Below are 26,843 nucleotides of genomic sequence, written 5' to 3' on the forward strand. Positions count from 1 at the left end.
GAGACCCCGACCCAAGAAGCAGGGTTTTCATCCAGCTCGATCCTAGATACGGGGGTAGGATCGAGTTCTCCATGCCCTTCCCCGACAATCGTTCCATCATTTGGTCAGATCAGGCCCATTCAGGTAGAAGCCACCATACAGCCTGCTCCTGGGATTATCCACCCCGTGCGGATCATTATCGATTCCGGGGCCTCCGGGAATTATATTGATATCGCTCTGGCTCGGACATTGAACCTACCCCTGATCAATAAACCCCGACCCGAACCGGTTCAAGCAGTCGATGGGACGGAACTCGCTTCTGGTCCCATTAAGCAACAGACCACCCCCCTCGTCCTAACTATCCTGTCAGTCCATAGGGAAATCCTCCATTTTGATCTGATATCCACGCCTCAGTTCGGCGTCATAGTAGGCATACCCTGGTTACGAGAACATAACCCGCATATAGATTGGGGAACGGGACACGTCCATTTCGAATCTGAACTCTGTCAGAACTACTGCCTCCCCGTGGACAGAGAAACAGACACACCAGCATTAGCACTTGGTGCTGTCGCCCAACTCACGATACTGGGCGACGACATTCCCCCTGCCTCACACATAGTGGGTTTAGTCACCGCTCCCATCCCTGTGGCTTATCAGGATTACACATTGCTATTCGATCAGGGCTCCTCTGAAGTACTCCCTCCTCACCGCTCCTATGACTGTCCAATCGACCTTGTGCCTGGGGCCTTGGTACCTTCAGGCCGCATCTATTCTTTGTCCCTATCGGAAGACCTGACTCTTAAGGAGTACATCGATAAGGCGCTGCGTTTGGGTCACATTCGTCCATCCAAGTCGGCTGCAGCCAGTCCCATATTCTTCGTGCCCAAAAAAGAAGGCGACCTTCGTCCCTGTGTGGATTACCGTCGGCTTAACGCCGTCACGGTGAAGAACCGTTATCCGATTCCACTCATCTCTCCCCTCCTGGACCGGTTAACCCACGCCTCCATTTATACCAAGCTGGATTTGCGGGGGGCATATAACCTCGTCCGCATCCGAAAGGGTGACGAATGGAAGACCGCCTTCTGTACGCGGTATGGCCTTTTTGAGTATACGGTCATGCCCTTCGGCCTGTGCAACGCCCCTGCCACCTTCCAACATTTCATGAACGACATCTTCTCGGACATATTAGACGCGTTTGTGGTGGTGTATCTCGATGACATTCTCGTCTTCTCTCACACCCTGAAAGAACACATACAACACGTACGAGAAGTATTGTCCCGACTGCAAGAACACTCTTTGTTTATCAAACCCGAAAAATGTCTGTTCCATGTGTCTAATGTGGAATTTCTGGGGTTTAACATCACACCTGGCGGTCTGGCCATGAATCATGCCAAGGTTCGAGCGATCCTCGATTGGCCAACACCAAAGACCCTAAAGACATTGCAATCTTTCTTGGGTTTCGCCAATTTCTATCGGCGCTTTATCTCTGGGTTCTCTTCTCTCGTGTCGCCTCTTACGTCCCTTACCAGTCCTCTTGTTCCTTTTGAATGGCAGGAGATACACCAGCAGGCCTTCGAGGCGTTGAAGAACGCTTTTACCACTGCCCCTGTGCTCCAACACCCCGATCCCGACCAACCATACGTCGTTGAGGCCGATGCCTCTTCCTTTGCGTTGGGGGCGATTCTGTCACAGGTTTGTCCCGCTACAGGGCGTTTGCATCCTGTGGCCTTCCATTCGCGTAAGTTCAGCCCCGCAGAATCCCATTATACCGTAACCGAAAAGGAGCTACTGGCGGTAATGGACGCCTTCCGGACTTGGCGTCACCACCTGTTGGGGGCCAAACATAAGGTTACGGTATACACAGATCACAGGAACCTGCAAGACCTGGCAGCCTTGAAATGTGTAAACAGTAGACAAGTCAGGTGGCATCTGTTCTTCGCCGCTTTCGACTTTCAGATTAAACACCGCTCTGGTACAGAACATAGCAAGGCGGACGCTTTGTCTCGCTCCCCTGGGGGGGTTTCGTTACCGGTGTTTCCCGACACACTCTTACCCCGGGGACATGTTGTCTGTACATGTACACCCCCTCTGGCACTACTAGAAGAAATCCGTTCCTGGGTTCAAAAGCACCCCGATCAGCTGTCAGAATGGGATCCCACCTATCACAACGGTTTGCCATATGTACAGGATCGTCTAGTACTCCCTACCACTGACACCAGAAACCTAGCCCTTGAGTGGTCCCATGACGCCCCGATCAATGGTCACCCGGGCCAGGCCCGCACCTTGGATCTCTTGAAACGATGGTGTTGGTGGCCGTCCATGAGGCACGACGTGGGCTGTTACGTAAACACATGCTCAGTCTGTGCTCAGGGCAAACATCGTAGGGGTCGTCCACTGGGGCTACTGCGACCCTTACCCGTGCCACCAAAACCCTGGCACACCCTGAGCATGGATTTCGTAACCGATTTACCCAAGATCCAGGGTTACGACACCATATGGGTAGTGGTCGATGTCTTCACCAAGATGGCTCAATTCATCCCTTGTCATGGTATCCCGTCTGCCCCTGCCTTGGCCAAGATATTCTTTGACAACGTTTTCTGCCGCTACGGCCTTCCCTCTGTCCTGGTGTCCGATCGCGGCTCTCAGTTCACGTCCCGTTTCTGGCGTGCATTGACCGCTCTGCTAGGTATCGATGCCTGGTTCTCCTCCGCTTATCACCCGGAAACCGATGGCCAGACCGAGAGAACAAATCAGTCCATGGAACAATATCTGCGTTGTTTGATGCTACAACAACAAACAACCTGGTTACAGAACATACATTACGCTGAGTTCGCCTACAACAACGCTACTCACTCCTCCACGGGTCTCTCTCCATTTTACGCCATGTATGGCCAGCATCCCAGGGTCCTCCCTATCCCCGACATTTCTCCCACCGAAAACCCTGCAGCAGTAGCCTGCCTTCGAGATATGTCAGCCCTCCATACCCAGGTCCTCGTTCATCTGCAGGAGGCACAGGCATCCATGAAGGCCTCCGCAGACGCTAGGCGTACCATGGCCCCGTTGTATCCCGTTGGGTCCCGGGTTTGGCTGTCCTCCCGTCATCTCCACTTGAAGGGCTGCCGCAAACTCATGCCCCGTTTTGTGGGTCCTTATGTTGTTTCCCATGTCATCAACCCGGCGGCCTATCGCCTGGTTCTCCCCTCCTCTTGGCGGGTACATCCTGTGTTTCACACCTCCCTCCTCAAGCCCTGCCCATCCTCGACGCGTCTTCGCCCTTCTCCTGCCCCTGTGTCCCTGGATGCGCCTGATGTGTTCGAGGTCTCGGGCATATTGGGGTCCTGTTTCCTTCGGGGTCGCCTGCAGTACCTTGTTGACTGGTTGGGTTATGGTCCGGAGGAACGCACCTGGGTCCCCGCCTCGCATGTCCATGCCCCTCGATTGATCTCCCGGTTTCATAGGGAACATCCTTCCTGCCCACGGGGTCGTGGGCCTTTGAGGGGGGGCTCTGTCATGTCTTCGGGTAGTTCCTACAACCTTGTCCCGACACCCAGCCCAGTGACCTACCCCTTCCATTCACCTGTCTCCCGGGGCTCACGCAGGCAACCCAGTTTGGCTCGCGCGCTAGCCAAACAAACGCCACACACCCTACAGTCACGATTGCGGCCGTTTCTCCATTGGCAGTTGCCTTGGAGATTAGGCCACCGCTCGAGCAGTAACACACTCGCTCGTGCTGTTGTGGCCCGATCACGTGACCCGAGGAAACGGTCACGTGCCCCGGTTTCGCGGTCACGTGACTCCGGTTAACATCATGTGACCAGGAAGTGGACGATATTTAAGCAGTACAGTGCCGGTATCCTACGCTTCACAGCTGGTTTACCAGGAGTACTCTGTTTGGCTTTCTTACCTTTATTGCTTACCTGGCTTCCTTGGACTTGGCTTTTGTTTACTGGACTTCTTGTGGATCACGTTTGGATTTGGCTACATCGGCTTTTCTGCTCATCACGGCTCCTGACCCCGGACTGAACTACGGACTTCCTCTGGATCACGCTCTTGTTTATCCCTTTGGTTCGGACGGCTCTTCCTGGCTTCAGACCTTCATCTGCAACGGATCTCTGTTGGGCCTCCCTGATTGCACCTCTGCACGGGGAATCTCACTCTCCAGTTGGTGGCTGCCACCTGATTACCTGGGGCCCTTTTCAATACACTCTCCAGGTGGAGACTGGCGATGTACATCTAGACCTATCCCGCAGGGGGGGTCCTTTGCCTACGTGAGTCCCGGAACCATCCTCCCCTTCAGGTTCTCCATCCCTGTCATCAGATCCCCGGTAAGACTCTGACTGTATTCGGATTATTGTATGTAGTGTCCTGACTGCTTGGTATCTAATCATTGCCTTTTTCCACAGCTGCCTTGGGGTTCCTAGTACTTCGGTTCCGGCCTCGGATTATCTCCACATGTGGCCTCAAAGGTTGCACAGGGAGTGATTTAGTGATTCTCCCTGTGCGGCACTTGGGGACATAGGTCTTCTATATCTTCACGACTCTCAACACAAGACAGTTATCCCTAGTACTGTGAACTTTTGTCCATGGGCTAAAACCTTTTTGTTGGATTTTGAACTCTTATGTTGAACTTTTGACAATTTCTTTGAACACTTGAAGAGTTATTTTAGAGTGTGAGGGACAGAATAGGATTGCAGACAAAGGACTTACTTATATTTGGGTAGCTTGACATTGACAGACCCATTAGCATTATGTTGAAGTAGGGAAAATCCTCTTAGAATAGGGATAGTGAGACAGTTTTCCAACCCCTTTTATTTTAAATAAAAGTCTGTAGCCAAAACAATGTCTAACTTTTGACCACGTTTCTTTCCTGGCTCCCACAGATATGACTCCACTTCCTCGTGGCAGTACGTGGCAGGGAAGTGAACCAAGTGGGCCGAACCAAAGAAAAAGAGAAGGCTGGGTCTGGGACCCAAACCAAGAGAGCCAAAGTGTGAAACCTAATGAAGACAAGATCAGGGGAAGGGAGTAATTCCCCCTGGTTGTAAGAGATTGTTTTATAATTACCAGGAGAAGGGAGTCATCCTCCGGTGACTCGGACCAGGAGGAAGGTCCAACAGACCTGGGGAAGAAAGTCATTCCCCCATGTTTTTTGAGACTGAGACCAAACTCCAGGAGAAGGCAGGCATTCTCATGGCATACCGAGAAAGTATTATTAAAAACGTTGTGACTTGGGGGAGTGAGCCCTTCCCCTGGGCTATTTGAGTCTGAACGCCAGGAGAAGGGAGGCATTCTCCAGGCCTACAAAGCAAATATAGTTTGGAACCTTGTGACCTGGGGAAGGGAGTAAGGCCCCCAGGATATCTGAGACTGAACGCAAGGAGAAGGGAGGCATTCTCCTGCCCCATCAAGGAAACATTGTGTGGATCTTTGATCAAAGCCCAGGAGAAGGGAGACAGTTATTTATTTATTTATGCTAATTGTTGTAGATCGCTGCACACCCAACGACCTTGGAGCGCTCAATAATAGCAAACAAGACTGACAGAAAAGAGCAAAGAAAACAAAGGGTGTCCTTAATTTATCCTTTTGTTAAAGAGATATGTCTTCAGATCCTTTTTGAATCTCAAGGAGCAGGGCTGATCACGGAGAAGAGATGGGAAATCGTTCCATGCTTTAGGTGCCTAAACATCAAAGCTTGTGGCTCCGAATGTGTTAAGCTTACAACGAGGCTAAACAACAAGAATATTACTGTTTGAATGCAATGTTCTCGTAGGAGTTTTAATGTGTAGTTGATCATTCAAATATTGAGGTGCTGTGCCCAAGATACATTTTTGTGTCAATGAAAGTACTTTGTTTTGAATTCAGTGTTGCGCTGGCAAGCAATGAAACGAGCGCCGTTTTGTGGTTACATGTTCTCTTTGTCTTAGCCAACGAACAGACCTGAAAGCACCATTTTGTATAGTCTGCAATTTCTTTAAATTACATTTAGAGGTGCCAGCAAGTAGACTGTTGCAATAATCTAACCTTTAATTGATTAGAGCAGTGGCTAAAAGTGCTCTGTTTTCCAAGGTGAGATATGGTCTTATTTGTCGCATGAAGTACTAACAGAGCCCATGTGTTTAGAAAATGTTAACTGAGAGTCAAAATAGACTCCCCGAGTTTTCACATGGGTGATGACCTGGATTATACAACCAGCAATGGAAAATTGGGCATAACTGGGGTCATGTTCTTTGAGCTTTGATCCAGACCCATGGATAAGAAGCTCTGTTTTTCCGTCATTAAGAGCCAATGAATTACGGGCCATCCAGGCTTGTAAAAGAGAAAAAATCTTGTTAATTGCTTTTGAGTCCTAGTCATAATTACTTGTCAATTTAAGTAAGATTTATGAATCATCTGCATAATTGGTGTATGATACACCAAACTTATCTAACAAATCAAAAAGTGGCCTATTGTTATTAATTCAAATGTCAGGATGGTTGAAGGCCTAACTTGCCCTATGCTAAGGTGGGATTTCCCTACATGAATAAATCTAAGGAAAGTCTGAGTCAAAGAGTTCAACTTAAAAGTCTGTGGGCCTCATTATGAGTATGCCGATCAGATAACAACGGTGCCAGTAATCTACCGGCACTGTTTTTTCTGGCGCCTGGCTATGGGGAAGTACCGGGACTGCCAGGGCTGTAATGCCCTGGTAATTCCCCATTGGCAGGCGCCGAAAAAAAAAACAACCCTGTTACCGCCAGGGTCGTAATGAGGCCCTGTTTGTCTCCAAATCCTCTCCTTGCCTCACAACTAAGGCTAACAAGTGTGTAGGGATGTCAAAGTAAAAGGAAGTAGTGTTCAACTCAAAGTTCTGAGCTTTTTCCAGCTCACAGCTTTCTTTCAGCTCTCTTCCCCAAGCATAAGAAAGTTCCATGAAAAAGTCTCAAAGTTTACCTTTCTCCAGTTCAAGGCGATATAGTTCAGAAGCAATCCTTGGGGATCCCTTCCCCAAGTTTCAAGTAACACAATCTAAAACAAAAGGGTCTTGAGATTCAGTTCCCAGGAAAACACGTGTAGTCTTTTAAGTCTCAGGGCTCCTTTATCCAATACTTCAATGTCATTAATGACACTTGCTTCAGTCTTTTCAAAAGTCTTAACAAAACACCCGGTCAATCTGACCCTCTTTATGGTTTATCTCACCAGTTCCTTTGCAGTGGTTTAATTGGGCTCATTGACAGTGTGCTTAGCTTTCACAATTCAGGGCTCTCTGGTCTAGGTGCAGTTGTCAGACCGCACGGTCCACCCATCACAGGTAGCGCATCCAGAATCCCGGAACTCCTCAGCCCACACAGGTTCCATGGCACTTGCTCCTGTGCACCAAGTCATCTTTAGTTAGTTCCTTTTATTGGTCTCTTGGCTTAGTGTGTAATCGTGCGCTCCTCTGGCTTCTCTTTGATTTCCTTGTGGCTCTGCCACCACGTGTCACATACCTCTTGCCAAACCGTGGCCTTGCCACACTGCATTCACTCACAAAAGTTCACTGTTTGGCTTCCTTTGACCTTTAATGTACTTGATTTCAAGGTTTGAGTTAAATTGTTGTGCAACATTTATTCAATACTGGTTACTTTCAGTTCAGCGATCAATGGGCATTTACAATGCTTAATTATGTTCAGTATTCAATGTGCACATGTTTGCTTCAATATTAAGTTTCCATTTTGTTCGATAATCAATATGCATTGGTTTGCTTCAATGTTGAATTTCCATTTAGTTCGGTATTCAATATGCATTTGTTTGATTTAATGTTAAATTTCCATTTAGTCCGGTATTCAGTATTCATTTGTTTGCTTTCATGGACCGTTACTCGCGGTCCTATAGGAGTGCCCCAGTGCTTGTGCCCATCTGACACTCACCAGCCTTCTGTTTTTCTTCCCGGTGGTTCCCGCGACTTCCCCTTGGCTTGCAAAGCCGGGGAATCCACTGGCACGAGCCCCGCTTGTTTGCCATATGTTTCCTTCCACACTCCGGCACCTCCAATGTGGCTGCTGCTGCTCGTGCTGGTTTACAGAAGCTCTCAGACTTGTGGGAAGTACGCGGCCCCCTCACATCGGGTCCCACAAATCCTCTGGAACAATGCCAGGGACCAGGCTCATTCTCCGGTCGCACCACGGCTGCCTCCTTGAGATCCTTCCCCGCTGGGCTAGTCTCCCTTTATACACATGCAACCTCTTCACAAGCTGCATGTGTTGACGTTTGATTAGCCCTACCAACATGCCTGGCCCTCACAGCTCTTAGCAGGCATCTTCCTCATCCCAGTATTAAAGTGATGAGAGTGTAGTCTTCATTACTCTTATTTGCCGCGTCTTCGTTCCAGTACTGTCAAGTGTTACATGTGGGAAAATGAGGGGAGCTGGCTTATATGATATGGCATTTATAACGTGCATATACACAAGTGTTTCAAGGCGCGACGAGGCAAGGGAGGGGGAACAGAGGGAAGATAAAGACAACCTCTCACTAGGCCAGGTGACATTGAGATCCCGCAAGTGCAGGGGAGGGGTGAAATGGTTAAGTGCGAGAGGGAAAAGGGAGGAGGCAGTGCAATACATAGGATCAACAGTAAAGAATAAATAAAATAGATAAAAAGATAGGTAAAAGTGCGGCCAGCTAGTGGCAGTGTGGGAGTAAGTACAGACATCATGTCTCAAGAGCTGGTGAGGACTGTAGGGCTACAGAAACAGCCCCCAAGTGCAGGGGTTTCCGGGGAGGCAGTGCAGGTGTGCAGCTGGTGGGGCATGGGACCTGAACTCGAGATTAGAGGGTAGCCAGGTGACCAGTGCAGTTTCAGTCAGGAGTTCAGCAAGGGAGAGGAGGAGAGAAGGCAGAAGCAAAGAGGAAGGTCTTGAGGTGCTTCCGGAACCGGAGATGGTTCTCCTCAAGTTTCAGGGAGGCTGTTCCAGAGGGAGGCCCCAGCCGAAGAGAGAGATCTACCACCAACTTGTTGCTTGGAGAAGCGACTGACCCTGAGGGAATTGGAGGCGGATAAGTGAAGAGCTTGAGAAGGAAGATATTTAGGAAGAGAGAGAGTTTGAGCTATTGAGGCCCCAGGCCCCAGAAGGCCCTGTGGACAATGCAGAAGGTTTTCAACGTAATCCTCGCAGCCACTGAGAGCCAGTGCAGAGATTTCCATCCTGGAGAGATACGATCCCTGGGCTTGAGGCAAAGGACAAGTCTTGCAGTCCTGTTCTGGATGAGTTGCATAGGGCGGAGAGTAGAAGCAGGCAGATTTAGAAAGAGGCTGTTGCAGTAGTCCAGCCTAGAGAGAACCAGAGCACTGGAGACTGTGAGCTTCTGTGTGAAGAAGAGAAAAGGAAGAATACCTCTGAGGACGTGCAGCTGGGAGTGTGACTTCTTAGAGATGTCAGAGATGTGAGGCTCGAAGGTGAGAGTGGAGTCGAAGATGACCCCAAGGTTTTTAGCCTCGCAGGTGGGAGAAGGAAGAGGGCCAAGAGAGGCCGGCCAGAGAGTGACAAGAAAGGAGGGAGCAGGTGTGTCAATGAGGAGAATCTCAGTCTTACTGGCATTAAGGCAGAGATCGTTGGCGGCACATCACTCCTGGCTAGCGGACAGTCAGAGATGAGAGAAGGAGAAGAAGTGTCGGAAGGGAGCCTGAAAATTAGCTGAGTGCCGTCCGATATAGTACTGACAGTTTGGGCAGAGAGGGGCAATGCGGTGGGCAAGAAGTGCCAGGCATTGGTTGAACAGCCAGGGAGAGAGGTTAGACCCCTGCGGAACACCACAGGTAGAGAGAGAGGAGAGGAAGGACCCAAGTTGGACCTGGGAGGGTCGAACGGAATGGAAAGAGGTTAGCCAAGCCAGGGCCTGATCAGTGATACCCCGGTTATCACAGAGACGGTTGAGCAGGATGGCATGGTTGACTGTGTCAAAGGCAGAAGAGAGATCAAGTAAGATGAGGATACAGGGGTATTGGAGTCAAGGTTGGAGAGCAGGTCTTCACAGATGTTCAGGAGAGCAGTTTCCATCCTTCTGGCAGCTCTGAAGCCAGATTGAGGGTCATGGAGACAACCAACCAATTCAGTGTGAAGATTAAGCTGGGAGATGGCCAGCTTTTTTAGAGGTTTGCCCAGGAAAGGAGTGATGGAGATTGGGCAGTAGTGAGCAGGACAGGAGGGGTCGGCTGAGGGTTTCTTAAGACGAGGGTGTACAGGGGAGTGCTTCAAGGGGGAAGGGAAGACTCCAGTAGCGAAGTAGTGGTTGCAGAAGTCAGCCAAAGCGGGAGCCAGGGTGTCAATGTTGTCCTTGATGGTTTTGGAGGTACAGGGGAGAACCTGTTTTAACGTGACTTTCATAGATCAGCCTTTTCTAGAAACCTTATCTGGGGAGAACAGGGGAAAGGCAGAGAAGGAGGGAGGAGAGATGGCCACAGAAGGGCCAGAGGAAGAGAGGGGAGTAGTGGGAGGTTGAGGAGGGGGAAGAGAGAGGACAGGATGTACTGAGTTTTAGAGACAAAATGAGAAGCCAGGGCCGTGCAGATGGCCTCGGAGGGAACAGCAGAGGTAGAGACTGCAGCAGGATTGGCCAGCTCCTTGCAGATTTTAAAGAGTTTGGCCGAGTTGTTGGATGCCGCAGAGACACAGGCTTGGATGAGGGCTCTCTTCTTGAGAGACGGTATTGCCTTTGGAGCAGCCAGCAGGCCAGTTTGTCATAGGATGTACAGGAAGCACACCATTTCCTCTCAGCAACCCTGCACTTGCATTTAAGGGTGACGAGGTCTGAGTCGTACCAGGAGTTGTACTTCGCTTTGGGCTTCAAGCGGATCCTCATGACAGGGGCAAGAACATAAAGAGTATCAGATATAGCAGAGTGGAGCATAGAAAGGGCTGTGTCAGGATGTGAGTCAGTCGAAGGGGGGGGAGACATATAATAGCCCATAAAGGTTGGGGGAGAGTTAGGTTGGTCACAAATAGAAAAAGGGGATACCATGTCTCACCCATATCACATTTAACCCTTTTTGCCTTCTTTCTGGTACGTCTGGACTGGTGGTATCTGATATCCTTTTTGTGGTCAATGGGACATTGTATTGCGTATATTTAGCTATGAGGGAAGAACACCAACTCTTACGTCTCCCCAGCTTCTTTTCGCAATAACGAATAATTGGACTCAGTCTAACAGAAGAGATACACACACCATATAAGGTTATAAAAAATGGCTCATTAGAGGCCGTTTATTGATATCAAATAACTAATAATAAACAAATAGAACACTAATACATACAAACATGCATACACAGATGGATAGATTAGAATATAAATGTCATCACTGTGATCCACGAGGCAGATGAAAACTTCATCTTGGCCACCAAACAACGCTGCTTAGTCCCTCAGCAGGTAGGCGAAGAGATCGCTATGGTCAACGGTGTCTGAAGCGGAGCTTCCTCCCTATCAGCGAGACTGCAACACACGGGGTTCAACATCCAACAACCACCTTTTCACCCCCCACCTCCTTCCAACCTGTGCTCTGCCCTCGGCCGAAAGGCAGATCACAAGTCGAAGAGACAAAGGGTGGGAAAATCCAGTTGAAAGTGGAAAGTGCTTCTCTACTTGCATGCATTCCCAGACCCCTTATCGTACAGCGCACTCCAACTACCCTTCTGTATTCGTCCTTCACTGGACAATACAAAAAATATTCTCTGTAGTCAATACGCTTGCAAAATATCTATGTGACCTTGCTCCATTTTCCCTGCTACTTGTTCATTCTGTGAGGCCCGCGGAAGCACAGACTTTATTACTGCAATGGAAGATGAGTGTTCAAAATGGCTGCACATCGACGCCATGTTATTCTGGCTCACATTTTACACACTAGCATTACTGACATGGATAACAATATCCCATGACTGCCCTTGGAATGGAGGGTTCTTCCTGGAAGGGAAATGAGGAATACCGATCCTCACCCGAGTACATCTCATTCCCACTCCCAAGGACCTTCCACCCAGGTGATCCCCCCTCACTTCTCCACCCCCGGGCTCGAGATCCAAGAGCAATGGCCTTTCCCATGCTACCTGAACAGAGGACCACGAGGGAGTAGGAGTGAGAATACCTTCAGGTTTCTCAGACCGCATATGAACATTAAATAAGGATGGTGAAAGGCATGAGCCTTGAGGGGGCGCCATATTCCAGGGTCACTGGGCAGGCCTGGGAGTCCGCCAAAGCCACTCTCACTGACCTAGGGCCTAAAAAGGGCTTGATCCAGGCTGCATTGCTGTCCGAGCACCCATCCAGCCTCTCCCGACAGAGACCGCTCGACAAGGTCAAAGGTCTGCGGACAGATCCAACAATAACAGTGGCGCTGCATTGCCCTCATCAATAACCCTGGACATGTTCGATTTTAAGTTTAGCCGGGCTGATTCTGTGCCATACCTTGCTCTAAACCCAGATTTCCGGTACAACAAGATGTTGCATTTCTCAATATGTTCCTGCAGTTGCAAATATGCCACCCTATCTATGATCTTCATTAGGAACATCACATTGGTGATGGGTCTATAATTGCTTGCAACTGCATGATATAGGTGTTCATTTTTGAGAAGTGCGGTAATCCATGTCTCTATAAGGCAGTCAGGTACACAGGATTCTTGAAATGGGACATTGATCAATCTTGAAGGTTTTGGGCAAATATCACCCGAACAAGGGGTGGGTTTTAGATTGGCAAAGATAGTCTGCACCTCTTTTTCCAAAATCTGCCAGAAGGCAAAGAAAGGTAGATCTACTGTGGTAGCCGGGGTATCAACTGACTCAAAAGACCATGGTGGCGAGTCCTTGAGCAGCAGCCTGCGAGGTTCAATTGCTTGTTTATGTTTTGCTACTTGACGCATGAGCTCATCTTGAATGTCTTGACACCAGACATCTGATATAGCATGAGAGTTATTTTGGAGGTTTAGCCCTCAAACTCTTGGGGAAATTATGAATAGCTCCCTCAACTAAAGGATGTACAAGACTGGTCTTGGCTACAGCCGGCCATCAAAATGCTTGAATCCATAAGACAGGGCTCAGGATGTGCTTGACACAACTAACATAGAAGTTGTCTCATGGAATACATGTGGGAGTATTAATTTGAATAAATTCCTACGTATGTACTCGACCAATACCCTTCCACGTATTTACTTATTCCAAGAAACCATGATGGTCGATTACATGAACATAGAGGGCTTTCAAACCTTCTCACCTCCTGCCTTTAAAGTAATGGGGGGACGTCGTAGTCGTGGTCTGACTATAGCCGTAGACTGTAATTTGGGGTTCAACTGTAGAGTGGTCTGTAGTTGTCAAGAATGGCACTCTGTCAAGAGTGGCACAGGGTACCCAGGTAGGTTTTGGGTGGCTGTGCTGAAGTAAGGTAGCAGATAAGCACACACAGCAGGAAGTTCAACAAGAAAGAAGAGTAGGAAACTGTAGCTGTGAGCCAAAAGGGGCAAAAGATACAAAGGTAAAAACAAACTGGATTCCCTCTTGGGGTGTATGCTGAAATGGGAAAGAGTGTTCCACGAACCTTAGGAAACTCCAGCCTTCTGCACAGATTGCTATAACAGAGGCCCATGCTGTATGCTCATGGCTGGGAACAACAGCAGTGGGTGTCTGTAACACTGAAAACGCGACAAGGGAAGGGGCAGAGATTGCCTGCCGGGAAACCAACAGGCAAGCTCTGTACAAAGGGATTACATAAGACACATGAGAAGACAAGAACAGATATATCCAGCGAAAAGGAAGTCAATGAGCAATCTAGCAGAAGGAAAAGAAGGAAAGACAGTTAGACTGAAGTAGATAACCAAAGGTGGAGTACAGAGGACTCAAGGAAGAGAACAAGGGAGCAGCAGTCAGGAAAACAGAAGGACTGCAAAGTACGAAGCAGTTCTGCAGTCAAGAGTTGCACTAGGTGCAGGCAAACTGTAGTGGACTGTGGAGGACTGTAGTAGGCTGCAAGGCAGGGAGTCCAGAAGAACAGGACAGAGAGAGATTAGTAGTAGGCGACAGACAGAGAGCCCAAAAGAATAGGGGCGCAAGGTAGGGAGCCCAGCGGAGCAGGGCCGTAGGCAGCTAAGTGTAAAACAGGCTGTAAGGCAGAGGAGTGTAGCAAGCCGCAAGGCAGGGAGCCCAGAGGACAAGGGCTGTAGGCAGCGGAGGGAGACAGGCTGCAAGAAAGGAGCCCAGTGGACACGGGCTGTAGGCAGCGGAGGGAGTAGGCTGCAAGGAAGGAGCCCAGAGGACAAGGGCTGTAGGCAGCGAAGAGGTGCAGGCTGCAAGGTAGGGAGCCCAGAGGACAAGGGCTTGGAGACAGCAGAGGGTTGCACGCTGCAAGGTAGGGAGCACAGAGGACAAGGGCTGTAGGCAGCCGGAGTGAGGCAGGCTGTAGGCAGGGAGCCCAGAGGACAAGGACTGTAGGCAGCCGGAGTGAGGCAGGCTGCAGGGCTGGGAGCCAAGATGACAAGGACTGTAGGCAGATGGAGTGAGGCAGGCTGTAAGGCAAGGAGCCCAGATGAGCAGGGCAGCAAGGAGTGAGCCCAGAGGAGCAGGACCGCTGACTGTAGAGGGCTGCAGAGGACTGTAGTAGGCTGCAAGTCAGGAAGCCCGGAGGACAAGGGCTGTAGGTAGAAGCCAGCGGAGCGAGATTGGCTGCAAGGCAGGGAGCCGGGAAGGGGCACTTGATCAAAACAGGATAATGCAGCAACAGGAACAGCTTCCAAAGTAAAGGGTCAAGGCAAACAGGAGCGGGGAGATCTCAAGATGCAAGACACTGTGCGCCTGCAGGCAGCTGCTTATATACAGCCCTGCCCTGTTCTGAGGCAGGCTAATTGACAGCACCTGGAGCAGCACACCTGAAGACAATCTGCCTCCTCCCTCTCTGGTCCTGAGCAGGGGGAAGCAGCACTGGCCGCTAGGGCTTCTGGGGATTGTGGTCCCAATAACGATGAATGAGAATAGCCAGGAATTGAGGACTGTAGCCAGGTGCATTATGGTAAATGTAGTTAATTGAATAAAATAAGAAAGAACCAAAGTTGAGCAAATGGAAATAAAAGACCAAGGCGTGAATAGGAGTTGTTCAAAGAGTATTAGAAGGATCAATGAGTACCAAGTAGTCCATGATGGTTGCCAATGCGTGTGCCAGCGGCGCGGGCATGACAGTAGTAAAGACTGGCCCTTGGCCATTGCATTGGACATAGAGGAATTGCTAGAGCCTATTTTGTTGTTGAATCTTTATTGGAATCCCTTGAAAGTGACATTTGAGAAAGTGGAAGAGACCCTCAGTGAGATTCTGGGGGTATAGTGTGAGAAGGGTTTAGGGAAACGCATTGTTATGGGAGGATATTGTAATTCTCTATGTGCCAAAGGTGCCGAGTGGAATCATAGGGGGCAATCCCAAAGATTCTCCACCCCAATCTTAGCAGGGGGTTGTGATGGGATACTTTCCTGGAAGGTTGGGATTTGGGGATGTTGGACCACCCTTGCAATTCGGAATTACCCAGGTATACGTGGAAGAGGGGCTCTCATAGCTCGAGGATTGATTTCTTTATGTGGCGAATGGATGGAAACAAGACTGTGGGAACTTGGTCCATATAGCCACTGACCTGGGGGATCACACCCCCTTAGCTTTTACTCTAACTTTGGACCTTCCCGGTATCCAAGTAAGAGCTTAATGTATGGGTCTTTCAGTGGTAAAACAAGGGAGATCGGTTAATTGGAATACTAACACCATTAGTAGATTTAATTCCCTCCTCACAGAACACTTAATAAAAGCTGCTCATCCTGATTTGGGGGTTAGTTCCAATGTACGAGGGGGGAATTTGTATAATAACATTATGCTGATCTGTGCCTATAAAATGAGTACAGTGGGAGGTAACACCATCAATAAATCTGAGAGCCTGAGATGGGATTCTAGAATCTATCATTCTAAAATTAACAAAGGAATGGACCTGGAGGCTCTTAAAAAACAGTTTGTATCGTTAAGGGAGTTTTTGGTTCTAAACAAAAGATAATACTGAGACACAAAAACTTGGCTAAATCTCTTAGGATGGACGATTATCTGAATTCTCATCAGTCTATGATGGAAAGTCTCTGTAAGGGCATGGATGACAAATTCTAGGCTACTGTTAATAGGACATTAGTCTCCTCTAAGGGTAGTTCGGATTGTCCTATCCAAGCTTCGGCCTGGATTTCCTATTACATGAACAACTTTGCCATACCCCCGAAATTTGTTACAGGACCAGGTACGGATTTGGGATCTCATGTCTCTGGAGGTTGTACTTGGGACCACGAGGACATTATATGGGCCTTACACAAATTTAAGCTGTCCAGAGCCCCTGGCCCGGATGGCATTCCCTCTTTTGTTATCAAGGCTGCTCCTCAGCTGTGGGCCAACCTTTTGAAACCTGTATTTGACTACATTTTTGAGACCCACACTGTCCCAGAATCATGGGTTCAATCCATCATTGTGCCCATAAATAAAAAGGGCGATGTCTTGAACCATAGTAATTATAGACCCATAGTGCTCATTGATGCTGCAAGTAAGGTCTTTGCCATCCTGCTCTTAAGAGACCTCAATAAAGTGGTCAGGCACAGTTCGCATCTTAGCAAATTCCATATTGGTTTCAGTGAAGATCTGGTAGCCAACCTAAACGCAATGGTCCTGGCACATTTAAGAGACTCGGTACATCAGTCCAACATAGGTGATGTGTTTATAGCATCACTGGACCTCTCTAACACATTCGATGGAGTAATAAGATCGAGAGTGTGGTCCAAGATGCTAGCTATGAAGATCCCATGTAAGATTGTTCAGTTCCTTGCATTACTTCACACAAACACAACCATTAGGGTTTGTTTGACCAAGGAGTGTTCTCTGTCCCAGAAACTTGCAACACATGTGGGGGTCAAGCAGGGCTGGTCACTGGCACCAATTCTCTTCAACCTGTACGTGTGCGATGTGGAGGGAGTGTGGCAGGGCCCTTCCATTGCACCAGCCAGGTTGGGGAAGATGGCGGTCGAGTGGATGGCCTTTGCAGATTACTTTATTCTCTTGATCGCACCCCCTTTGGTCTTAGGAGGAAAATGCACCTGTTTTATCTCTATGCAGTTGCTAACAATCTTTTGCCTAATGCATCCAAATCTCGGATTCTGGTTTTCTCTAAAAAAAGAAAGATCAAGACTTACAAGTGGATCATGGGTGACGAATCAGTGGACCAGGTCCAGGCTATTACATATTTGGGATATAATCTTACAAATAGGGCTAGTGTGAAACTTTGGAACCAGAGCCTTGACGAGAAGGCCTGCAAACTTATATCCCAAATGACATTTTTGAAAGTGAAGGTTTTCAGGTTTTCTCTAATTCCGATAAGGCGATACTATCTTGTCAAATGTGAGTCCATCTTGCTTTATGGCCTTGATATTTGCACCCAAGATATGAGTCTGATTCTAAATACCATTTAGGGAAGGTTGTGGAAAGAGCGATTGGGCTTATCTTTGGCAGTGCCCAATGCAGTTATCTGCCAGGAGCTCTGCCTTATACCCCTCAAAGCAAGGTACCTTTGGAAACAACTTTCCCTGTTTAGGAAAATAAGTGACCCTCCGGAAAATACTCTATATGAAACTTTAAGAGAGGTTGCTAGATCCGAATCAGTTATATCCAGGGGAAGGTTCTGTGCTACAATGAACTTAATATTACTTTCCCGCGGCGGGGCAAGGGCGCAGTGTTTGCCGGTGTTTGGACCCCTCCTGGTTCTTTCTACAGTTGCTGCTTTCCTGGCCACACCCCTTTGGACTGATAGCATTGGCCCCAACCCTGCAGCGGTGAAGCCCGCGCCGGGGCAAGGGCGCAGTGTTTGCTGGTGTTTGGACCCCTTCTGGGTCTTTCTACAGTTGCTGCTTTCCTGGCCATGCCCCTTGGGACTGATAGCACCAGCCCCAACCCTGCAGCAGTGAAGCATGTGGCGGGGCAAGGGCGCAGTGTTTGCCGGTGTTTGGACCCCTCCTGGGTCTTTCTACAGTTGCTGCTTTCCTGGCCACGCCCCTTGGGACTGATAGCACCGGCCCCAACCCTGCAGCGGTGAAGCCCACGGCGGGGCAAGTGCGCAGTGTTTGCTGGTGTTTGGATCCCTCCTCGGTCTTTCTACAGTTGCTGCTTTCCTGGCCACGCCCCTTGGCACTGATAGCACCGGCCATAACCCCACAGCGGTGAAGCCAACGTCGGGTCAAGGGCACAGTGTTTGGCGCCGCAGGTGTTCGGCGCCGAAGTGAGAGGTGATGTCACGGATGGCACTCTGTTAAGAGTGGCACAGGACACCCAGGAAGGGTTTGGGTGGTTGTGCCGAAGTAATGTGGACAGATAAGTACACACACAGCTGAAAGTAAAGAGAACAAAGAGTAGGCAAGTGTAGCAAGGAAATAAGGTACAACAGAATGGATTCCCTCTTGGGGTGTATGCAGATATAGGAAAAGAGTATTCCACGGACCTTAGGAAAAACTCTAGCCTTCTGCACAGTTTGCTATAACAGAGGCCCACGCAGTTTGCTCATGGCTTGGAACAACAGCTATGGGTGTCTGTAACGCAGAAACGAGACAAGGGAAGGGGCAGAGGTTGCCTGGCGCAAACCAACAGACAAGCTCTGTACAAAGGGGTCTACAAACAGTACAAGAGAAGACACTAACAGACAAATCCAGGAAAAAGGAAGTCGATAAGCAAACTAGCAGAAGGAAATAAAGGGAAAGCCGTATAACAGGATTAGATAGGGATAAAGAACAGAGGGTTGAAAACAAGGCAGAAAGCAAGGGAGCAGCAGTCAGGAAACAGGGGGATTGCAATAACTGAAAGTAAATAATGTAGGTAAACTGTTGTGGATAGCAGAGGACGGTAGGGTACAAGGTTGAGAGCTCAGAGGAGCAGGAAAGCAATGAGCAAGCCCAAAGGAGCAGGGCTGTAAGGAAGGGAGCCCAGAGGGAAGGGGCTTAGGGCAGCGGAGTAAAACAGGCTGCACGGCAAGGAGCCCAGAAGGGCCGGGCAGCAAGGAGTGAGCCCAGGGGAGCAGGGCCGCTGACTGTAGAAGGCTGCAGAGGACTGTAGAGGGCTGCTAGGCTGAGAACCAACGGACAAAGGCTGCAGGTAGCAAGCAGCGGGGCGTGATCGGCTGCAAGGTAGGAAGCCCCGAGGACAAGGGCTGTTGGCAGCGGAGAGAAGCAGGCTGCGCGGCAAGGAGCCAGAAGGACCGGGCAGCAAGGAGTAAGCCCAGAGAAGCAGGGCTGTGAGGCAGGGAGCCCAACAGGCTAGGGCTGTAGGCAGCAGGGTGTAGCAGGCTGCAAGGCAGGAAGCCCCGCGGAAGAAGGCTGTAGGTTGAAGTTAGCAGCGGAGCGAGATCAGCTGCAAGGCAGGAGACTGGAAGACAAAGGCAGAAGGTAGCAGCTGAGCGTGATCGCCTGCAATGCAGAGAGCCCGGCAGGGCACTGGATCCAAAGCAGGAGTAACGGCATACAAAGATCCGTAGCTCGAAGCAAAAAGGTGTTGGAAGGACTCAATGCAAAAGACTGAGCCCCTGCAGGCAGCAGCTTTTATACCGCCCTGCCCTAGTTCAGAGGCAGGCTAATTGGTTGCACCTGGATCAGCACACCTGCAAACAATCTGCCTCCTCCCTCTCTGTTCCTGAGCTGGTGGAAGCAGAGCTGATCCCTAGGGCTTCTGGGGATTGTAGTTCCGATGATGACAAATAGGAATAGCCAGGAATAGATAATTATAGCCAAGTGCATTGTGGTAAGTGTGGTAAGTGTAGTTTGTTGGGAAAAATAGAAAAGCACCAAAGTCTTGCAAATGAGAAATAAGGTACAAGAAGTGAATAGCGGTTGATCCAAGAGTTTTCCGCAGATAAATGAATAACAATTTAACAATTAGTCCATATTGATCGCCAATGTATGCGCCCATGGCGCAAGCATGACAGGTGACTCGAGGACAGCATAAGAAGCCTGAGGTGAGGTGAGAAACCCTGCACGTACAGAGATCGTTCCCTAAAGCCTGCTCTGATTTTTACCGTTGCACCAGCCACACTGTGGCCACGTTTCTCCTCGTCCACTTTAAGAACTGACTGATTCCAGAATGGAGTCCCCCCTTCATTCTCCCCTTCCCCCATTCCTGTTTTGCCCCACCGTCTGGATGCACAGGCTCCTATTGTTCCAAAACTTCAGCGCAAGGTGTTGACCTTGAAGAGGCAATGTCGCCAAGTCGGCCCACTGAAGGAAGCAAAAATAGACTGCACCATAATCATACCCAATGGCCCAGACGGTGCCAAGGACAATGGCATTGTTGGTTCTCCTCCACCCCGAAGCACACCTGTTGACTCGCGAGAACACACCTCTGACCCTCATAGGCCCCTGGGCGACCTTCTGGCTGCACCCATATTGAATTCACCCCTTGACTCTACTGGGTAATTTGCCTCTGGAGAGTCTAGAGGGGCGGTCCCAACCATCTGATGCCACCTTTGAGCCCCTTATTGTGCCCCGGATCCTCTATTGACTATTGGCACATTGGACGATCACCCTATATGCCCTGAAGCTCCAACTCATACGGATTTAGGGGTTTGTGCCACTGGTACTGCTAATTCTGCTCTCATGTTTTCGGGGGCCCTCGGCTCTTCAAGTTGTGTTTGGAGGGAGAAATTCCCATCTATTAGTCCTGGGGGAAACTCTTTTGTTTGTCTCTCCTCACTCAGAGCTCATAATCCGCCATGCCGGGCAGCAGAGCATAGTCCCGACAGGCCAACTGATGATATCTGCTCCACGGGGATGTGCAAGTGCAATCTGATGCTCACTGAGGTGCTGGCCTCATTGTCAGCTATTAAGAATGTACTCCTGATTCTAGTACATAACCAGGGGGATAGAGGTAAAAGGACACAGGAGGACTTTGTTACTCCTCCCCAAATGGCTAAAGGTCCGACAAACCCACTCCCGGGGGCATCCTAAGGCTCAGGATCCTGTGAATCCACCTTCAAATGTGTATGTTCCCCCTCACCATAGGGCTCATAATAGATTGTCCTCTACTCCAGCTACGATGGATACTAGAAATAAGCCCTGGTATGGTACCACCGCACCCCTCGCCAAGCCTCTGCCCCCTTCAGCTGTGAAGCAGGATCCACAATGTCCTCCACCAGGCCAAGGTCCAAAAGCCCCAGGCCAATGCCAATATATGGGCATCATAAAGGGAACATATCAGGGCCACATTCTAAGGGCGGGTCCGGTCCTGTCACAACTTATTTGCATAGGGTACCAAAACCCTTAGAGTACAAGCCGGAACCAAGAGACGCTTTGTGGAATAAGTGCTTGTACTGGTTGCGGTCTATGAGAGGCTGTACGTTTGTCTCCAGTGAATCTATGGTGGGATGCTCCAGAATCCGAGGCAAGGGCTTGCACTCCCAAGATACTGTCAAGTTGGTCCTCTGGGATGGCAGAGTGGCCAAGGAGATACTGGAAAGAACTGGGTGGGTTGATGGGGCGACAAAGGGTGGGATCTCATCCAGATACTGCCCCCTACAAAATGCTGATGGTCGCTTGGGACACTTTACAGTTAACACCCCTCTAACTGGCCCGAATTTAATCCCTTTGGGCTAAAAAATAAAAAGGAAGGGGGTCAAATGACAGTGAATCTTTTGATTGGGTGCAATTCTGACTTGGGTCAGTTAAGTTTCATTTGTTTTTTTCTCTGTTTTTGATGTTTTGATGAAATCTGATTTTGTATGTTTAGTCAATGTATTTGTTAGGATGCACTTTGATGGGCTTTTGGCTGAATAAAGTTATTGATGATGATGATGACTTTCCCTTGGCTTAACTACAGAAGATCTTGTACAACGTCCAGGACTGGTGAAGAGGTTCTTCTTTAGGGCAGATTGGGTGGAAAAAGTCGATTGTGTCAACTCTTACTCTACTTATAACGAATATTCTAATTTTGTGCACGCTAGGGAATGTTTGCCCCTGTACCTGCAGAGGTTCCCGTGTGATAGGGGAAGAACTAGTTATATGTGTTTTAGGCTCAACCAGATACCAACTCTTGAGAGGACAAGGCACTGGGGTAATAAAGATGCACCAGGGCCTGGCTCCCCTGATTTTCGCTGTCGTTTTTGTGGAGATACCAAAGCACTTGGTGCTTACTTGCTCTTCCTTTGAGCCGAGGCTTATTTTGATTTTCAAAGATAGGTTTCAGAAAGATTCAGAGCTGTTAGTGAATCTTTTCTGGATTAGATGTATGTGGTGGCTAAACATATCCCTAAATGTGGCCTTGAATGCGCTCCTGCTAGGTATAACTAAATAATTGGAAAAAATGAATATGGTCACATAATGCTAATCCTAGATGTTGGAGCTTCTGTTCTTCTAATGAAGTTTGTAATCTGATTCAATTTATATCATTGTACTCTGTGATGAATTTAATGGGACAGCCTAATGTAATGTATTATGGATTTTAAGGTTTATAATATGTATTTTATATGATGTTTTTTCTACATGTTGTGTAAGGTTTTTTGTAAGCTAAACACGCAACAATAAAAAATAAAAATAAACCTGAAAAAACAGACACTGTCATCTCTTACTTCATTAGTTGCACCAGTTTGCTCAGAAATTACAGTCCAAAAATGATTTAGGGCCTCATTACGAGATTCATTACCGGCATGGAGGTATTAGCGTGTCCGTGCACGCTTGACGCCGCCAATAGCGGCTGATTACAAGTGCGCGAGCACGCACGAACGAACCCCCATGCCGGTAAGGGCTACACCGCCATGCAGCTAAAGGCCCTCCAACCTCCTGATAGCGCCATCACGGGACCCGCTGATACCGCCTCCGCCAAGGAGCAACCCCTTAATAACAACCCGGTAATAACAACATGCAAATACTGGGCTTGTAATACCGGACCCGGAAGTAACGTCATTGCGTCGGAACGGGAAATGCGCCAGCAGCCATCTTTAAAAACACAATCCATTGCAATCCTCCCAATCCACCAGTGCTACAGAGGAGAGACCAGGGCCATTGTATACATCATGTCCAAGGCTACCCGTAAAACCATCCCCCGCCTGCGCAAGAAGCGCTTCTCCGATGAGGAGTTAAATATGCTGGCAGATACCCTTGCTGCCCATGCTGATGAGGTTTTCACAAACCTCAAAAGGGAGGTGCAGCTGAAGAAGAAGGAAATCTGGGAGGAGGTAGCACGCAAGGTGTCAGCGGTTGGCACCACCCCCTGCACAGTCAAAGACTGCAAAAAAAGTTGGGACGACCTCCGTCTCAGGGTCCGGAACATCCTGTCCAGCAATCGTGGGGAGGCCATGGCCACAGGCGGGGGTGCCTACTCACCGGTGAAACTCATGCGCTGGGAGGAAACCTGCAGCACAACCATCCAGATGGGGTCAATAGAGGGCTTCTGGGAAATGGAGACGGGTGCCGCGATACCTGGAGATGGAGGTGAGTGACCCTGCAAACCCCAGTAGGCCAAACCATGATGTAGCACAACTGATGTGAAAGTGAGCCAAGCCAAGGCGATGCATGGCCCATCATACACACATTTACAGATACATGTCCAGATGGAGGCCCAAACCCTGCCACACTGAAATGCATGCTCTGTGCCAATCCCATTACCAACAGACACCCAACACACAGGGACCATTTGCATGTCATACATCACACAAACCCCAATACAATGGCATACCACCTGGTACGCATCAGTGCCGAATGGAGATGCCATGGCTAATGCCAATATGCCCCCCCTTGAAACTACCCTGTGTGACACACCTATAATATTGCAATGCATGAGAAATGAAATACTGTACAGCACCATCTTATGCATCTTTCATGTAACACCATCACGGATGCCCTGCATCTCTTCTTCCCCCACAGGCACTGATGGAGAAGGTGGGAGTCAGGACCCTGCCACAAGGCCATCTACGTCCAGGGCCAGACCGCCGGGCACTGGCCAATCCACCTCCGGGGCAGCACCGTGGCCCACAGTCCAACCCAGGGCAAGTGCCCAGTCCATGCAGGCACATGTGGACACCACAGCAGCGGACGAGACTGCGACCACAGAGCTGCCAACAACAGCTGAAGGGGAGGCGGATGGCACCCAGTCTGCTGCCACAAGTTCAGTGGGTGAGACAGCAGCCACAGCCCCACTCAGTGACGTGGATGTAGGAGCGGAGGAGTATGTGGACCTAGATGGAACAATCCATGTGGAATGTCCACACACCCCAAGCCCCCCCGTCCTCTCCCCAACACGCCACTCAGGGCACACTCTCCAGCCCCATGCTGGATTCTGCAGTTCTACTGCACAGTTCAGATCTCACTACCACCCCAGAGGCCAGCCCTGCAATGGCCCACCCAGCTGCAGCACCCTCAACCTCAGCAGCCCCCGCTGACATGGAGGCCGCCTGTCAAGGGTGGAGGCAAGGCAGGACTCGATGATCGAGCTGGTGTGCCAATATGTGTCTGATGGGGAGGAAACACGCAGAGAGATCCAGCATGCCAATGCTGGGACCATTGCGGACATTAACACCAGTGCAGTCATGATTGGTGACAGTTTGGGGGCCGTCACGCAGGTCCTAACCAGCATGTTACAGCACATGCAGCACCAACAACCAGCACCAGCGGTGCCAATACCATCTGCATCCACCCCATCGTCCACACCTGCATCCTCCACCCCATGCAGCCCTGTGCAGATGATAAGGCGGAGTGCAAGGCAGACCGAAATGCTGCCCCTGGACACTAAAAAAGCCCACAGATAGTGTGGGATGACAATGGGTGAGGGGGGAGGTGGTGCTGGTGGTATAGAGGGGATTAAGGGGGTGTTCAAAGGGGGGTATGGGGTGTTCATTGGGGGTATGGGGTGTTCATTGTGGGGTATGAGGTGTTTGGGTGTTTTGGGGGGAGTGGGGAGGGCGTGTGAGTGGTGGAGGGAGAAAACATTGTTTTGTAAATTACCTTAATACACCCGTTGTGTTGGAAATCATTTAATGCCTGGACATTGTTCATTTCGTGTGTGTCCATTCAATTCATGACAGATGACAGCGCACAGTGCCCAACTCCCCACACACCCTGTGTCCATGTCGACCCAGTCCCAGTGCTCAGTGTAGCACTGACACATAACCATCAACGTCCCTGTGGTTCAGAAGTAATCGTCAATCAGTGATTGGCGTATAGCACGGCCATCTTGTGCATCACGTACTGGCAGGGGTGCTGCTTCTCCTCCATCATCATCCTCATCATCCTCACTCGGTGCATGCATGTCAATGTCAGGTGGCAGTGGTACATTTCTCCGGATGCACATGTTGTGCAGCATGACACAGACTATGGTGATCTTTGCCACCTTCTCAGGGCCATAAAGGAGTGCTCCACCAGACCTGCTTAGGCAGCGGAACCGTGCCTTCAACAGGCCAAAGGTCTGCTCAATCACGACACAGGTACAGGTATGAACCCGATTGTACTCCTCTTCGTGCCTGTTACGGAGGTTCCGAACAGGGGTAAATAGCCACAGCTTCAAGGGATAGCCTCCATCACCTGCATGGGAGCACAATGAGGTATGTGTGAGTCAATCAGAGCTGACACCTTCCGGATTCACGGCCATGGCCACAGCTATTTGGTGTTGACATGCACATGTCCCTGTATGTATGCACACAGATTTATTTGATGCATTGTGTACTGCAATATGGCCTGCTTGTGCGTCTTGCATTTTGTCATTGATGTACGGCATTGGTTTTATGTATGGCATTGATGTGTCATTTTCGGGTTGGGATGTTCAGGTCATAAGTGTTTAGCTCTGGGTGCATTGTGCACTCACTGCCCATTTCCACCCAGGTGGAGTATGCATCCCACCTAGGTGGAGTATGCATCCCCCCCATTCCCACCCAGGTGGAGTATGCATCCCCCCATTCCCACCCAGGTGGAGTATGCATTCCCCCCTCATTCCCACCCACGTGGAGTATGCATCCCCTCCCATTCCCACCCAGGTGAAGTATGCACCCCCCCCATTCCCACCCAGGTGGAGTATGCATCCCCCACCTCACAACCCCGATGCACTGCCATGGGCCAGTCAGGCAACTCACCAAGCAGCCAGGCACATCGTTCAGCATGTCGCTCCATGTAGCGGGGTAGTGTGGAGTTACGCAGCACCATGGCATCATGTGTAGATCCGGGATTTCGGGCGCAACAATGTGTGATGATCTTGCTGGAGTCACATACCATCTGCACATTGATGGAGTGGTATTGCTTGCGATTGCGGTACAACACCTCATTGGCATGGGTGGCCACCAATTCTACATGGGTGCAGTCAAGGGCACTGACGCAATTGGGCATGCCTCCCAGTGCATGGAAGCCTACTTTGGTGTCGGCAAGCTCCTGGCCAGTCCGTGGTAGGGATATGTGGATGCTTGCATGCTTCAGGAGGGCATCAAGCACTTGGGTCAGCATGCGGGACAAGAGTGGCTGTGATATGCCATGCAGCTGGCCCAATGTGTGCTGGAAAGGTGCCTGTGGCCAGGAAGTGGAGCACAGACACCACCTTTAGTAGAGGGGGGATGGCAGTGTGGATTTCTATCAGGCTGACGATGTTGTCGTGTATCATGTCCACTATGGTGGTGATGGTGTCCCGGTCCAACCGGTACAGGGTGTGGATCTGCTCTGGGGTTAGATTGAATGGACTGGGTCTGATGCGAGGGATTGGTGGCTGCCTACACGATACCACTGGCTGCACTGGTGGAACTTGCTAGGCCTGTCTCACCCTCATTCTCCTCCTGCATCTCCTCTGTGCTGCCTGTTGTTGTAGCTGTAGTTGTTGTTGCTGTTGTTGTAGCAGTACAGGCATGTCCTACAGACCCGTGATTGCAAGAG

This window comes from Ambystoma mexicanum, chromosome 13 (assembly GCF_040938575.1).
Source record: "Ambystoma mexicanum isolate Mex_15411 chromosome 13, UKY_AmexF1_1, whole genome shotgun sequence".
NCBI lineage: Eukaryota > Metazoa > Chordata > Amphibia > Caudata > Ambystomatidae > Ambystoma > Ambystoma mexicanum.